This window comes from Mobula birostris, chromosome 7 (genome assembly GCF_030028105.1).
Source record: "Mobula birostris isolate sMobBir1 chromosome 7, sMobBir1.hap1, whole genome shotgun sequence".
NCBI lineage: Eukaryota > Metazoa > Chordata > Chondrichthyes > Myliobatiformes > Myliobatidae > Mobula > Mobula birostris.
The window spans coordinates 140,639,592-140,653,070 of NC_092376.1; positions in this window are offsets into that span (position 1 = coordinate 140,639,592).

Below are 13,479 nucleotides of genomic sequence, written 5' to 3' on the forward strand. Positions count from 1 at the left end.
ATCCATTTCCACATTGTGCCAGTCTTGTCTACTCTCATCAAGTGTCTGCAAAGCCTGAAATCTGTTCTTAAGATGAATGGTGGTGGAAGATCTCACACTGGTGTCCTTGAGTTTCTCAACATCAAACGTCTTTGGACAGGTATTCTGGTCTCAGTGCTTCTCAGCTTGGGTTTCATCACTGCTACAACAAAGTGGTGATCACAAACAAGAGAAAATCTGCAGATGCTGGAAATCCAAGCAACACGCACAAAATGCTGGAGGAACTCAGCAGGCCAGGCAGCCTGTATGGGAAAAAAGTACAGTCAACATTTTGAGCTGAGACCCTTTCGCAGGACTGGAGAAAAAAAAAAAGCTGAGGAATAGATTTTACAGGTGGGAGGAGGGGACAGAGAAACAACAGGTGATAGGTGAAACTTGGAGGAGGAGGGATGAAGGAGACAGAAGGCCATGGAAGAAAGAAAAAGGGGGAGAAGCACCAGAGGGAGGTGATGGGTGGGCAAGGAGATAAGGTGACGGAGGGAAAAGGGAGTGAAATAAGGTGGGGGGGGGGTGTTTGGGAGGCATTACAGGACGTTTGAGGAATCGATGTTCATGCCATCAGGTTGGAGGCTACCCAAACGGAATACAAGGTGTTATTCCTCCAACCTAAGTGTTGCCTCATCACAACAGTGGAGGAGGCCATAGATGGACATATTGGAATGAGAATGGGAAGCAGAATTAAAATGGGTGGCCACTGGGAGATCCCCCTTGTTCTGGCAGATGGAGCATAGATGCTCGGTCTCCCAATCTACAATAGGCCTCACTGATATACAGGACGCCACACTGGGAGCACCGAACACAGTATATGACCCCAATAGATTCACAGGTAAAGTGTCGCCTCACCTGCAAGGATTGTTTAGGGCCTTGAATGGTAGTGTGGGAGGAGGTGTAGGGGCAGGTGTAGCACTTGTTCTGCTTGCAAGGATAAGTGCCAGGAGGGAGGGCAGTGGGGAGGGATGAATGGACAAGAGAGTCGGTTGGGGATCGATCCCTGCGGAAAGCAGAAAGCGCAGGGGAGGGAAAGACATGGTGCTGGACATGGAGGCTGGTGGGGTGGTAGGTGGGGAACAGAGGAACCCTATCCCTGGTAGGGTGGCGGGAGGATGGGGTAGGAGCATCCATTAGTCTTGCGAGACCATCGATCTGCGCCTGGAAAGTCTTCACTCTCCAGGACGCAGGCCTGGGCAAGGTTGTATGGAAGACCAGCAGTTGCCCATGCTGCAAGTCTCCCCTCTCCATGACACCAATGTTGCCCAAGGGAAGGGCATTAGGACCCATACAGCTTGGCACCAGTGTCGTCACAGAGCACTGTGTGATTACGTGCATTGCTCAAAGACACAACACGTTGCCTTGGCTGGGGCTCGAACTCACAACCTTCAGATCGCTAGTTGAATGCCTTAACCACTTGGCCACGTGCCCACACAGGGGTAGGAGCAGATGTGCATGAAATGGAAGAGATGTAGTTGAAGGCAGCGTTAATAGTGAAGGAAGGGAAGCCCCTCTCATTGAAAAAGAAGAACATCTTATTCATTGTAGAATGAAAAGCCTCATCCTAAGAGCAGAAAGTGATGATCACTTCCTGTATCTGCTTCTCTCTTTATCCTTACATCCTGCAAGGATCATCTCCATGTACCATTGATCATCAGGTGGTTAGACTAGTGTCCATTGGGTGAGCGCCATGTCAGAGTGTGGATTGCACAGTGTGGAAAGAGAGTCCTTCCTATGACTGGATTGCTCATGGCACAGAATTCCACCAGTCTTTCACCTTTGTTATTTCATTGTTTCAAATCCATGACCCTAGTAAAATGTGAGTTGTTATTTCCCATCTGGTGTTTAGATCTCCCATGATGATGATTACGTCATGGCTTGGTGTTAACTCTGCCTCCAACTGTAACTGTTCATAGGAGATGTCCTTCCCTTCAATGTCACTATTGTTTGTTGGAGCCCAGCACTGGATCGCAGTCATGTTCACTTGCTTCCCTTTCAGCCTGACTCTCATTAGCCAACTGTTGATTGGTTTCCACTCCAGCAAGCACCTTGCAGTGCTTTTCTTGAAATTACAGCTACACCATCATGATACTGACCATCTTTCGCTCCTGAGTATAAAACTGCTTAACCAGTTGCTGCCTTTAGTCTGACAGACCCTGTCCATCTGCTTTCACTAACTCCCAGTATATATATAGGTTATAATGACTCATTTCTGCAGTTTTTTGTACTAGCTTGCCACTGTTGTACACGGTTCATACATTCCAAAAAACAGAAAACTGGTCTTGATCCTGGCAGTGTTCAGGGCTTCTTTCCTTGTGCCAGTAGGTTCCTCTTGGTTTTCTCGACTGTCAGCATGCAAGTCCCAGGAGGAGACTCAGGAATACTGTTGCACTCAGATATAGAAGGCCTCTGCATTGCTGTTTCTGTAACAATTTTTTCTAACCAGTTAGGGTTGTTAGCCCTGAGCTGAACCCTGAACCTGGAGGACTGGTCGACCACTCTTTGACCTACCCTATAACCTGTTTGGCATGGGTGACCCTACCAAGAGACAAAGCACAAGATCCTGACTCCAGCTAATAGAGTCCTCTGCGTTATTGAGGCACCCCAAGACTCCAAACCCTATGACCAGGTTGTGGACTTCTTGGAGGACTGCCAGTTAAGTTCATACCATTGTAAAGGTTTCTTCTTTTATGTTACTGCTAAGGTGAATAAAATGGCTTCTCTGTACTGTTAACTGCTGAGACAGTGCTTCTCTATAGCAGCATGTTTGGATTGTAATTAGTGATAATGGGATGTATTCATTTGCTAACCAATTGGGATAGATGTTATTCTTTCTGTCTGTGTGAAAGCTGGTAGTTTGCATGGGCTTCGGAGAGAAGGCGCGAAGAGGATGAAGGGAGAAGAGGTGGCTTGAGGAGATGGTTGCCAGACCCACTGGGCCTGGGCTCGGGGCGGGAGCCCAGGGGTCGACAACGAGCGAAAGAGGATCAGCGAAAGGAATCCGTGAGCTCCAATGTTGTGCACTGGACATGTTTATGAGATTATTGGCACCTTTTATTTGTATTCCTTTTCTTTTGTTTCTCTACTAACCCCATACTTAAATATAAAATCTTAATCGTTTAACAGCATATTGTGGACTGAATGTTATTTCGGGGTACTGATGTTACACAGGGGACACAACACGCAGCATCCACCCAAACAGGAGTGCTAAGGTTTGGCCGGGCAGGGGGTTATCACCCCGAGATCACGCCTCTTGGCAAAGCGAGTGTTACATTTGGGGGCTTCGTCTGTGGATTTGATTCAGTGGGGTGCTGTGTGATTGCCCTGTTTAAATCAGTGCTGCTGTGTCTCTGTGGGATTGAGGTTAGTAACGGGTTGAGTGAGGTGGATATTCATACCTTGGATGAATTGTTAATTCGATTTTTGAGTACGGTTAAAGCTGAAGGCGAAGTTGAAACCTCAGCACAGAAGTTTGATAAAATGGCAGGCTCAGACCTCGCTTCAGTGCGGGCTAGCGCTGATGTCACGGAGGCGGGATTGCCAGTGTCTATTGGAGCCCCAGGTGAGGCGGGGCCATGGGCTGTCCATACGGTCAGGAGTGAGGGGAAAGAGTGGTCAGAATGTTCCAGCTATGGCAGGCTCCGCCCGGTTTTTGGAATAATGTCCACCCCTAAAGGGTCAGAGGCGTACGAGACGTGGGTGGAGCGGACCTCTCAGCTGTTAGATGAGTGGCAGTGCTCGGTTGTGGGAAAGCGACAGGGGTTGGTTGAAAGTTTGAGTAGGCGGGCTGCTGATGGTGTTAGAAATGTAAGGTTCAATTACCCCGCAGTGACAGCTGCCAGTTATCTGAGAGCATGGAAAATGCCTTTGATTCCACTGGAAGTAACCTACAGCACCTGGGGGGCTTTCCATACCTGTGTCAAAAGATAGGGGGAAAGTTTTCAGGGTATCTTCTCCAGCTAGGGGGGCAGCTAAATTGCTTGCAATGCCAGGGGGATCATTTAAGGAAATCAGACCCCCCCCCCAGTTGTTCAGCTGATCAGAGAGGTGTTGGGAAACTTAGTGGGGGTGCATTGGGGGAACAGCTTGGGGTCTCTGGGGGAGCACGTTCCTAGCAATGTACCAAGGAACTCCTGAAAGGAAAAGACCCTATTCCTGAAGACTTAGACGGACCACGCCCCCGTGTGTCATTACGGGTAGATGGACGCTATGCTAAAGCCATCCTCGACACCGGGATGCAGGTCAAGTTGCCGTACAATTCGTTTCACAACCAGTATTTGAAGTACTTACTCTTGACACCATTCAGGGCACTGGAAATTCGGAATATCAGTGCTGGGGATTATCCAGAAGACGATTATGGGTCAGTGAAACTGGAGTTCCTGGAGGCCAAGGTGAGGGTGTCTGAGGTTCGTGAATTGTTAGTGTTGATGTGTCCGGAAACTGTTGAGATGGGCAGCGTTTCGATTCTGGAGGGGACCAACACCCTGCTAGTGAGGAGGCGCATGGGGGCCTGCCAGGAGGAGGCAGGTGAGAACTGTTTGGGGGCACTGTCTGTGCACCCAGTGTTTCGAGCTGCTTGTGAGGACGTGTGTAGCAGCATTGGGCCAGTACCAAATTTAAACAAGAGCCAATGGAGGTACGGCCCGGGGGAAGTATCTGAGGGTGAGACCGCCTTAGTGGATGCTCCAACGTACCACGGGGGGGGGGTGCGGAGTTGACCGCTGAAGACACCTCAGTGAGAGAGATGTTGCGGCGACTGGACCCCATAGCCGTGGAAGACGTAGGCAGCGTGTGTGTGGGTTATAGGACTCTGAACAGGCGCACTGTACCTGACCAGTATGCAGTCCTGAGGGCTGAAGATGCGCTGGTCTGTTTAAGTGGTGCGACATGGTTTAATGTGTGGGATCTGAGGAGTGGATGTTGCCAAATTCCGATGAGTGAGGCCGACAAGGAGAAGACGGCCATTATAGGTCCCCTAGGATTGTTCCGGTCCGAAAAGATGCCACAGGGCATATCCGGAGCCCCTGCAACCTTCCCGCGGGGCACGGGGAAGACCGTGGGGGATGTGGAGGTGTTTGGAGTTTTGGCATATGTGGATGATCGCCTAGCGTTTGGATTCGCCTTGCGGGACTATGATGCGAGGCGAGTGCTGGAACCCGGGCGACAAAGAATTAACAAAGTAAAACTTTCTTCAGCCGAGTGCCAGGTCTGGAGAAGGACGCAGATCCTGAGTGTTTGGCTGAGAGAGGAGATTTGCACCGCTGAACTGAACGCTCAGAAATGCAGGCTGGAGACTGAGTGCTGCAATTTTGGAACAACCATTGAAGAACTGGAGTCCACGCTCGTCAAAGTGGAGATGGGGAAACGTAATTCCGATCCGAAACTGCGGTCATTTACTAATGAATTTATCCAGAGAGACGAAACAATGACCAACCTTCGAAAGGATCAGCAGAATCTCAAGAAGTCGATCCAGAACAGATTGGAAGAAGCTCGTGGTGTAATTGCGTTCCAGATGGAGATGGACATGAAGCATGGGTCAGAACTGCTCCGAGTGGGGTGAGAGTTGGAGGAGTCGGAGAAGAAGCTGACATCTCGATTGCAGGAGGCTGAAGAGGCTGCAGAGGCAGCCCAGTCTAAGTGCTTCAGTCTGGAGAAATTCAAACAGCAGCTACCTATCGAGGAAATGAGGAAGAATACGGCTTCGAAGGATGATGTGCTGGATGTGTGGTACATGCTGCCTTTCGTTAACTTCCCCTTGATTGAGGAAGAGACTTTTGGCCCTTCCCCCACTGAGTCAGGTGTAGTGGGGAGGGCTAGCTGTGGGCAGCCTGGGTTACTGCAGGACCCTGAAGGAAAAGTAGCGGGGCCCCGGACAAGGGACAGGAGGCTCCGAGTTGCAGTGGGAGCATGAGTGAGAGATTGAGAGAGGGTTTGGCAAGCAGACCCGAGGTATCCCCAGTAGTGTTCGAGCCTGAAGGGTTTAGGTGAGGGGGTACGGAGGTCTTGGAGGATTAGGAAACTCCCAGATAGGTTGGCCTATGTAGCGCCTGAGGAACAGGGCATAAGGTCGACTATCTGGGGAGCAATGTCACTGTTTGTACCTGCACTGGGTTTTTGTGTCTGCAGGAAGGTTTGGCAAGTTATTTAGAAGTCATGAGGACATGACTAAGTATGGTGGGGGGAGAGTGTAAGGGTTTCTTCTTTTATGTTACTGCTAAGGTGAATAAAATGGCTTCTCTGTACTGTTAACTGCTGAGACAGTGGTTCTCTATAGCAGTATGTTTGGATTATAATTAGTGATAACAGGACTTGTATTCATTTGCTAACCAATTGGGACAGATGTTATTCCTTCTGTCTGTGTGAAAGCTGTTAGTTTGCATGGGCTTCAGGGAGAAGGCGCGAAGAGGATGAAGAGAGAAGAGGTGGCTTGAGGAGATGGTTGCCGGACCCGCTGGGCCTGGACTCGGGGCGGGAGCCCAGCAGTCGACGACAAGCGAAGGAGGATCTGTGAAAGGGAATCCGTGAGCTCCAACGTTGTGCACCGGACATGTTTATGAAATTATTGGCGCCTTTTACTTGTTTTCCTTTTCTTTTGTTTCTCTACTAACCCCGTACTTAAATATAAAATCTTAATCGTTTAACCGCACATTGTGGACTGAATGTTATTTCGGGGCACAGGGAACACAACACGTAGCATCCACCCAAACAAGAATGCTAAGGTTTGGCCGGGCAGGGGGGTTATCACCCCAAGAACATGCCACTTGGCAAAGCGAGTGTTAAACCATAATAGTATATTTTTTTATTTATTTGAAATAATGAATGTGTTTACCTTGGTGTTGCTCTCTTTCATCACAAGTACTTCCGTATTTTTAAATTTCTTCAGTCTGTGCAGAATTGTATTATGCTTTACCTGCAGTCTAGATCAACAAAATCCATAAGTCATTAGCTGATATTTCTACTTCATATTTAGAAATTATGGAAGTTCATTAGAATTATTAATATTTGCATGTTGCAATTTGTTTTTCAATATGATTTAGTGTGAAAATGTAATAACTCTTGTCTTTTTTTCTCCTTTGTGATGTTATTAAGGACAAGGCACAGCAGGTATGAAAGGGAAGGTTTTAGCTTGATGAATATCGAATTTGATAAACACACCTTGTGATAACTTGGAGTGTTACTGTGCCCTACAACTGCAGTTGTATGCTGTGCTGCCTCTCTATAATTTATGCTCCCACACGTGGATCAACATTTTTAGCTATTTTAGCTTTTAGGAGATCAATGATAAAAATAGACATCTCAAAGTAAATACATATGCACTTAAAATAACACAGAGCCGCTGTTAAATTCAGAACTCATATAAACTCAGTGTCTCTGGAACTTCATTTATTAGCCTATTCCATTTAGGCCACATTTAAGACTCTAATCATATGAGCTTCAGTGAGCTCTGCCTTTTTCGATCTACATCAAATAGAGCAGTTGTGTTCTTATCAAGGGTTTAAGATAATCATATTGTATTGTCTTGATTCTTAAAAATTTCATTGCAGTCCTTTGTTGTACAATATTCTATTGACTATTTGTCTATTTAAATAGTAAATACTTTAAAAACTGCAATTTTTTTTAAATTATGGAAAAATTCCAGCAAAGAATATATTCATTTCTACAGTTTAAAGACGATTTTAAAAATCCAATTAAAATGGGAAACTGATTTTATCTGTGGCTGTTTTGCTCAGGTTGACAAAATGCGATGTGAGTTGTAAATGAGTTATTTTAACTCCCGAACCTCCATTAATTCCCAGAGAACAATTTCCCATTTGTTGTGCTTTCCATGTGATGAACAACCTCAGAAAATAGAGTAAACTAAAGACTGTCTACTTGATGCACAATGGGATTTGCTTCCGTGAAACACCTTGCTAGATTTGACATTCTATAGTTTACAGCAACATCACAGAAATGCTCTTTCCATTTGAACTCCTGAGGACCCCAACTGCTTCTTTTGACCTAAGAAATGATATAAAATAAACTAACCTCTTTGGTCAATGAAAAACTTCAAGGATATGCCCATTCAGGCTTTCATTTGAAACTGACGGTGGTTCCCAATGACGCTGATGGAATTTGCCTTGCATAGCAGCAAAGATTCCACTGACTGTGGGGTTCCCTCGCCGTCAGGATAAAGTTAAGAATGACAAGTTCCTGTTACATTTCCAGTGGGTCAATGAGGCTGATTCCGGCAGACAAAGGATTAAGATCATTCCTGAGTTTAGAAGACAATTACCAAATTCATTCTTCTTTTTTGATTAGACTGATGCGAGAAACGATTACAATTTCAGTTAACTAGTCCAATGAGGAAAGAAAATGTATCCCTAGGATGTCACCATCATTGAATGTAATGGATGGAGTGTTATGAAGTGGATCAGTATTGCTACAGTCATATTCTACACAAATCCTTATGCAGTTTTTGGGCATGATATGTATATTGCAGCAGCTATACCCAGATGAGATGCCTTCTGATTTTCCTGTGGCAAGTCAAAACCTAAAGGTTCATTGTTGTTTTGGAAATCAGACACTCGTTCTATTTCTGGGGTTTCTTTTAGGCTGCTGATTATTCACATCCTATAAGAGTGTGTACATGTGGTCACAAGGTTCCCAGGAGACCATGTGGTAAGCTACCAGTGTCTTAAATCTTGGTAACGGGGGGAGGTCTGAGTTGTCATTCATGCATACACCCTTGCTCTGTATAACTTAGTTGTTGTGAATGCCTGAAGGATCAGTGTTAACAAGTACTGGCAGCCATTGACTTGTACTTTTCAGAGTCTGGTGATAGCATGCATTGCAGAACTTAACTGGAAGCCATGTGCTTGGAATTTGATATTTTGCATTTGCTTCATTGATCCTATTCAATACTGAGATGAACTCTGCTAGAAAATTACAGAAAATGAATGCAGTCAACTAGGTTGACCTTGATGTCCGACCCCAGCACACCAATTAAGCTATTCACCAGCTTTAGAAGACTTACACCTACACTCATTTCCCAAACTACGTCAGAGAGTAAGTAATGAATTTTGATTCTTGAACCAACTGGCAGAGCCTCATCACTGCAGTTCAGCGACACTCTGATCAACTTGCACTGTTAAGCTTTTGTTCTAATTGTTCTTCCATGTAAAAATTGTGTATAATTTATGTTTATTCTTGTGAATGCTGCTTATATGATGCAATACGTCTGTAATGCTGCTGTGAGTACGTTTTCATTGCACCCGTGCACCTGTGGTAAATTAAGACCCCATCCCCACCCCACTTCATCCCACCACCACAAAGCTGTCGAACGTTAACAGATATAGGCAGGGGGAAAAAAAACAACTAATCTATCCACAAGAAGAAGCCATATAATTTAAGGAGGCTTTTCTTAACCATTTTGACTGAACCATAAGAAATCTGTTAGATAAAAGGAAGCAAGGAAGGGCCAGTGCATCGTAATGGGCCTAACTGCACTGTCTATATGACAGGAAGAGCAGACTTGATTTCTATAGATCCTACAAGCCAAAATTATTCAAAACACCCCTCCATTATCAACTTGTTACATGATCTCTGACATGCCTGTGATTACCAAAGAGTTTTTATCCCATCTTTAACTACCGTCCATTCTTGAAAACTGCCATTACTGAACCATCATCTCCAACACCCATCTCCCCAATTCCCTCTGCATTCTGTCATTACCCATGATCTATAACTACCTGCACAAATCACCAGGTCTGCCCTAAATTCAGAGCACTTAACATCACCCAAATCGTTGCACTCCCTGCATGCAATCTCTACTCCCAACAACCACACAACCCAATGTGTATTCCATTGGGCTGTAAGCACACTGATCACAAAAGCAATTGTCAAACCCACACCCATCACTCCAGTCTGAACTTTACAAAGTCCTAAGTAAATTTATTATTAAAGTACGTATATGTCACCAAATATTACCCTGAGATTCATTTTCTTACAGACATTCATAGTAGAACAAAGAAGTGCAATAGAATCAATGGAAATCTACATACAAACAAAGACTGACAGACTGTGCAAATATAAAAAGAAGCAATAATAGATAAATAAATAATGCCGAGAACGTGAACCCATAGGTTGTCTTCAGTGATCAGTTCAGTATTGTGGAGATTGGAGATGTCCACACTGGTTGAGGAGCCTGATGGTTAAAGGTTATAACTGTTCCTGACCTGCTGGTATGGGTCTGAAGACCCCTGTACCTCCTTCCTGATGAGTGAGAAAAGTGCATGGCCTGGATGGTGGCTTTCTTGAAGAGCTGGTTATTGACTACAGGAGGAAGACATTTGGTGTCCATCAGCCAGAGCTCATCAGGAGATTGGATGATGGATTCTGCTTTCTTATGGCAGTGCTCTTTGTAGATGTGCTCAATGGTGGGGAGGGACTTTGCTGTGATGAAATGGGCTGTATCCATCACTTTTTGTTGGCTTTTCTGTTCTTCGACATTGGTATTTCCATACCAGCCATGATACAACCAGTCAGGATACTCTCTACTGTACATATATATAAAAGTTTGTCAAAGTTTTAGAAGCCATGCCGAAACCATACAAGCTTCTAAGAAAGTGAGGCATTGCTGTGCTTTCTTTAAAATGCCATTTACATGCTGGTCCCAGGACAGATCCTCTGATGTGATAACACCCAGGAATTTAAAGTTACTGGCCCTATCCACCTCTGATCGCCTAATGAGCACTGACTCATGGACCCCCAATTTCTTCTTCCTGTAGTCAATAAACAGCTCTTTGGTTTTGCTGACGTTGAGTGAGAGGTTGTTGGTTGTAGCACAAAGTAGAACAAAGAAGTACAATAGAATCAATAGAAAACTACATTCAAACAAAGACTAACAGACTGTGCAAATGGAGCAATAATAATTAAATAAATCATTCTCCCTCCTGTATGCCAATTCACCACCACCTCGGATTTGATGGACAACAGTGATGTTGTCAGCAAACTTAAGTATGCCTTGATGCTGTACTTACCCACACTCAAATATAAAGTGAACGGAGCAGGGGGCTGAGAGCTTATTGGTTGGTTTTGGGTGGATAATAGTGTTAGATGTTGAGCTGTAGTCAATGAAGAACATTCTAATGTACGCATCTTCACTATCCAGATGTTCCAAAGTTGAGTGGGGAGCCAATGAAATGGCATCTACAGTTGACCTGTTGTAACAGTAGGCAAATTGGAGCAGATCCCATCAGGCAGGAGTCGATATACTTCATGACCAGCCTCTCAAAGCACTTCATTGCAGTTGGATGTATGTGCTACTGGTATTATTGAAGCCTGCTTAAAGCAGGTGGGAACCTCAGAGTGCCGAAGCAGAGGTTAAAGATGTCAGTGAACGCTCCAGCCAGTTGATTAGCACAGGTCTTCAGTGCTCACCCAGGTACGCCATCTGGGTCAGATGCTTTTCATGGGTTCTCCCTCCTGAAGCACACTCTCACTTTGGCCTCAGGCACTGAAATCACAGAGTTTCCGTGAGCTGCGGGAGGTCAAGAAGGCGCCTCCATGTCAATCAAAACAAAAAAAAGAGCATTGAACTCATAAGTGCCTTAATAAATGTCTGGGTTACAAATGTAATTATTATTTCTTTAGGTCAATTGAAGAGAATGTCAACTGAAAAATTATTAAGTATTTTGTAAATATTTTATTGTGATGATTTTTTAATATTCTTAATATTATAGGAATAATTTTCATGAAGTTCTATTACTTGGGGATTTCTACATGGTTTCTGTGGAATTTGGTTCAAGATTTCTTTCCAGTAATTTTTGCATTCTATCTGGTTGGATTGAACTATGTGTCTGTATCTTCCATTACCTGGTTTCCTTCTTGCTGTTCATCACCCAGTTTTCTTCCTCTGGTGGTTTCCCTTTTTGTAGTTTGTGAATGGTTGAAGTAGTGTTAGGGAGTACTAAGAAACACCTCTTATCTTTCCAGAAAGCTGAACTTGTATCGTAAAATCTCAATGATCTTTTCGACCTTAGGAGAACTGGTAGGAGCTCAAACCATCATGATTGAGGCCAAAGCAATCACACTACTACATGTTTCTCTGCCTATGGTCACTCTCAAATTCTGGATCAAACAAATAAAGCTTTTAGTTGGAAGTATAACTTGTGTTACTTCAGAGCTACTTAGTCCATTCATCATTGTACACTCAGTGGCCACTTTATAGTCATAGTCATAGTCATACTTTATTGATCCCGGGGGAAATTGGTTTTCGTTACAGTTGCACCTTAAATAATTAAATAGTAATAAAACCATAAATAGTTAAATAGTAATACGTAAATTAAGCCAGGAAATAAGACCAGGCCCAGCCTGTTGGCTCAGGGTGACTGACCCTCCAAGGGAGGAGTTGTAAAGTTTGATGGCCACAGGCAGGAATGACTTCCTATGACGCTCTGTGTTGCATCTCGGTGGAATGAGTCTCTGGCTGAATGTACTCCTGTGCCCAACCAGTACATTATGCAGTGGATGGGAGACATTGACCAAGATGGCATGCAACTTGGACAGCATCCTCTTTTCAGACACCACTGTCAGAGAGTCCAGTTCCATCCCCACAACATCACTGGCCTTACAAATGAGTTTGTTGATTCTGTTGGTGTCTGCTACCCTCAGCCTGCTGCCCCAGCACACAACAGCAAACATGATCGCGCTGGCCACCGCAGACTCGTAGAACATCCTCAGCATCGTCCGGCAGATGTTAAAGGACCTCAGTCTCCTCAGGAAATAGAGACGGCTCTGACCCTTCTTGTAGACCTGTACACTAGGTCATCAATGCAAATATCTAATCAGCCAATTGTGTGACAGCAACTCAATGCATATAAAGTTATGCAGATGTGGTCAAAAGGTTTAGTTGCTGTTCAGACCAAACATCAGAATGGGGAAGAAATGTGATCTAAGTGACTTCAACCGTGGAATGATTGTTGATGCCAGACAGGGTGATTTTAAGTATCTCAGAAAATGCTGATCCCTCAGGATCTTCCCACACAACAGTCTCTAGACTTTACAGAGAATGGTGTGACAAAAAAACATCCAGTGGCTATCAGTTCAATGCAAAAATGCCTTGTTAATGAGAGCGGTCGGAGGAGAATGGCCAGACTGGTTCAGACTGACAGGAAGGCAACAGTAACTCAGATAGCCACGTGTTACAACAGTGGTGTGCAGAAGAGCACCTCTGAATCCACAACACATTGAACCTTAAAGTGGCTGGGCTACAGCAGCAGAAGAACATAGACACACTTTCAGTGGCCATTTTATTAGGTATGGAGGTACCTAATAAAGTGGGCACTGATGTGTACAGTCTTGGTTCAAACAAAATGGTGTTGAAACAACTTTTGATGGGGGTCATCAGAGAGCCACAATAAGACTGATACCAGTGGGTATGGAAGGAGGAGAGATTCCATGTCCCAAACAAAT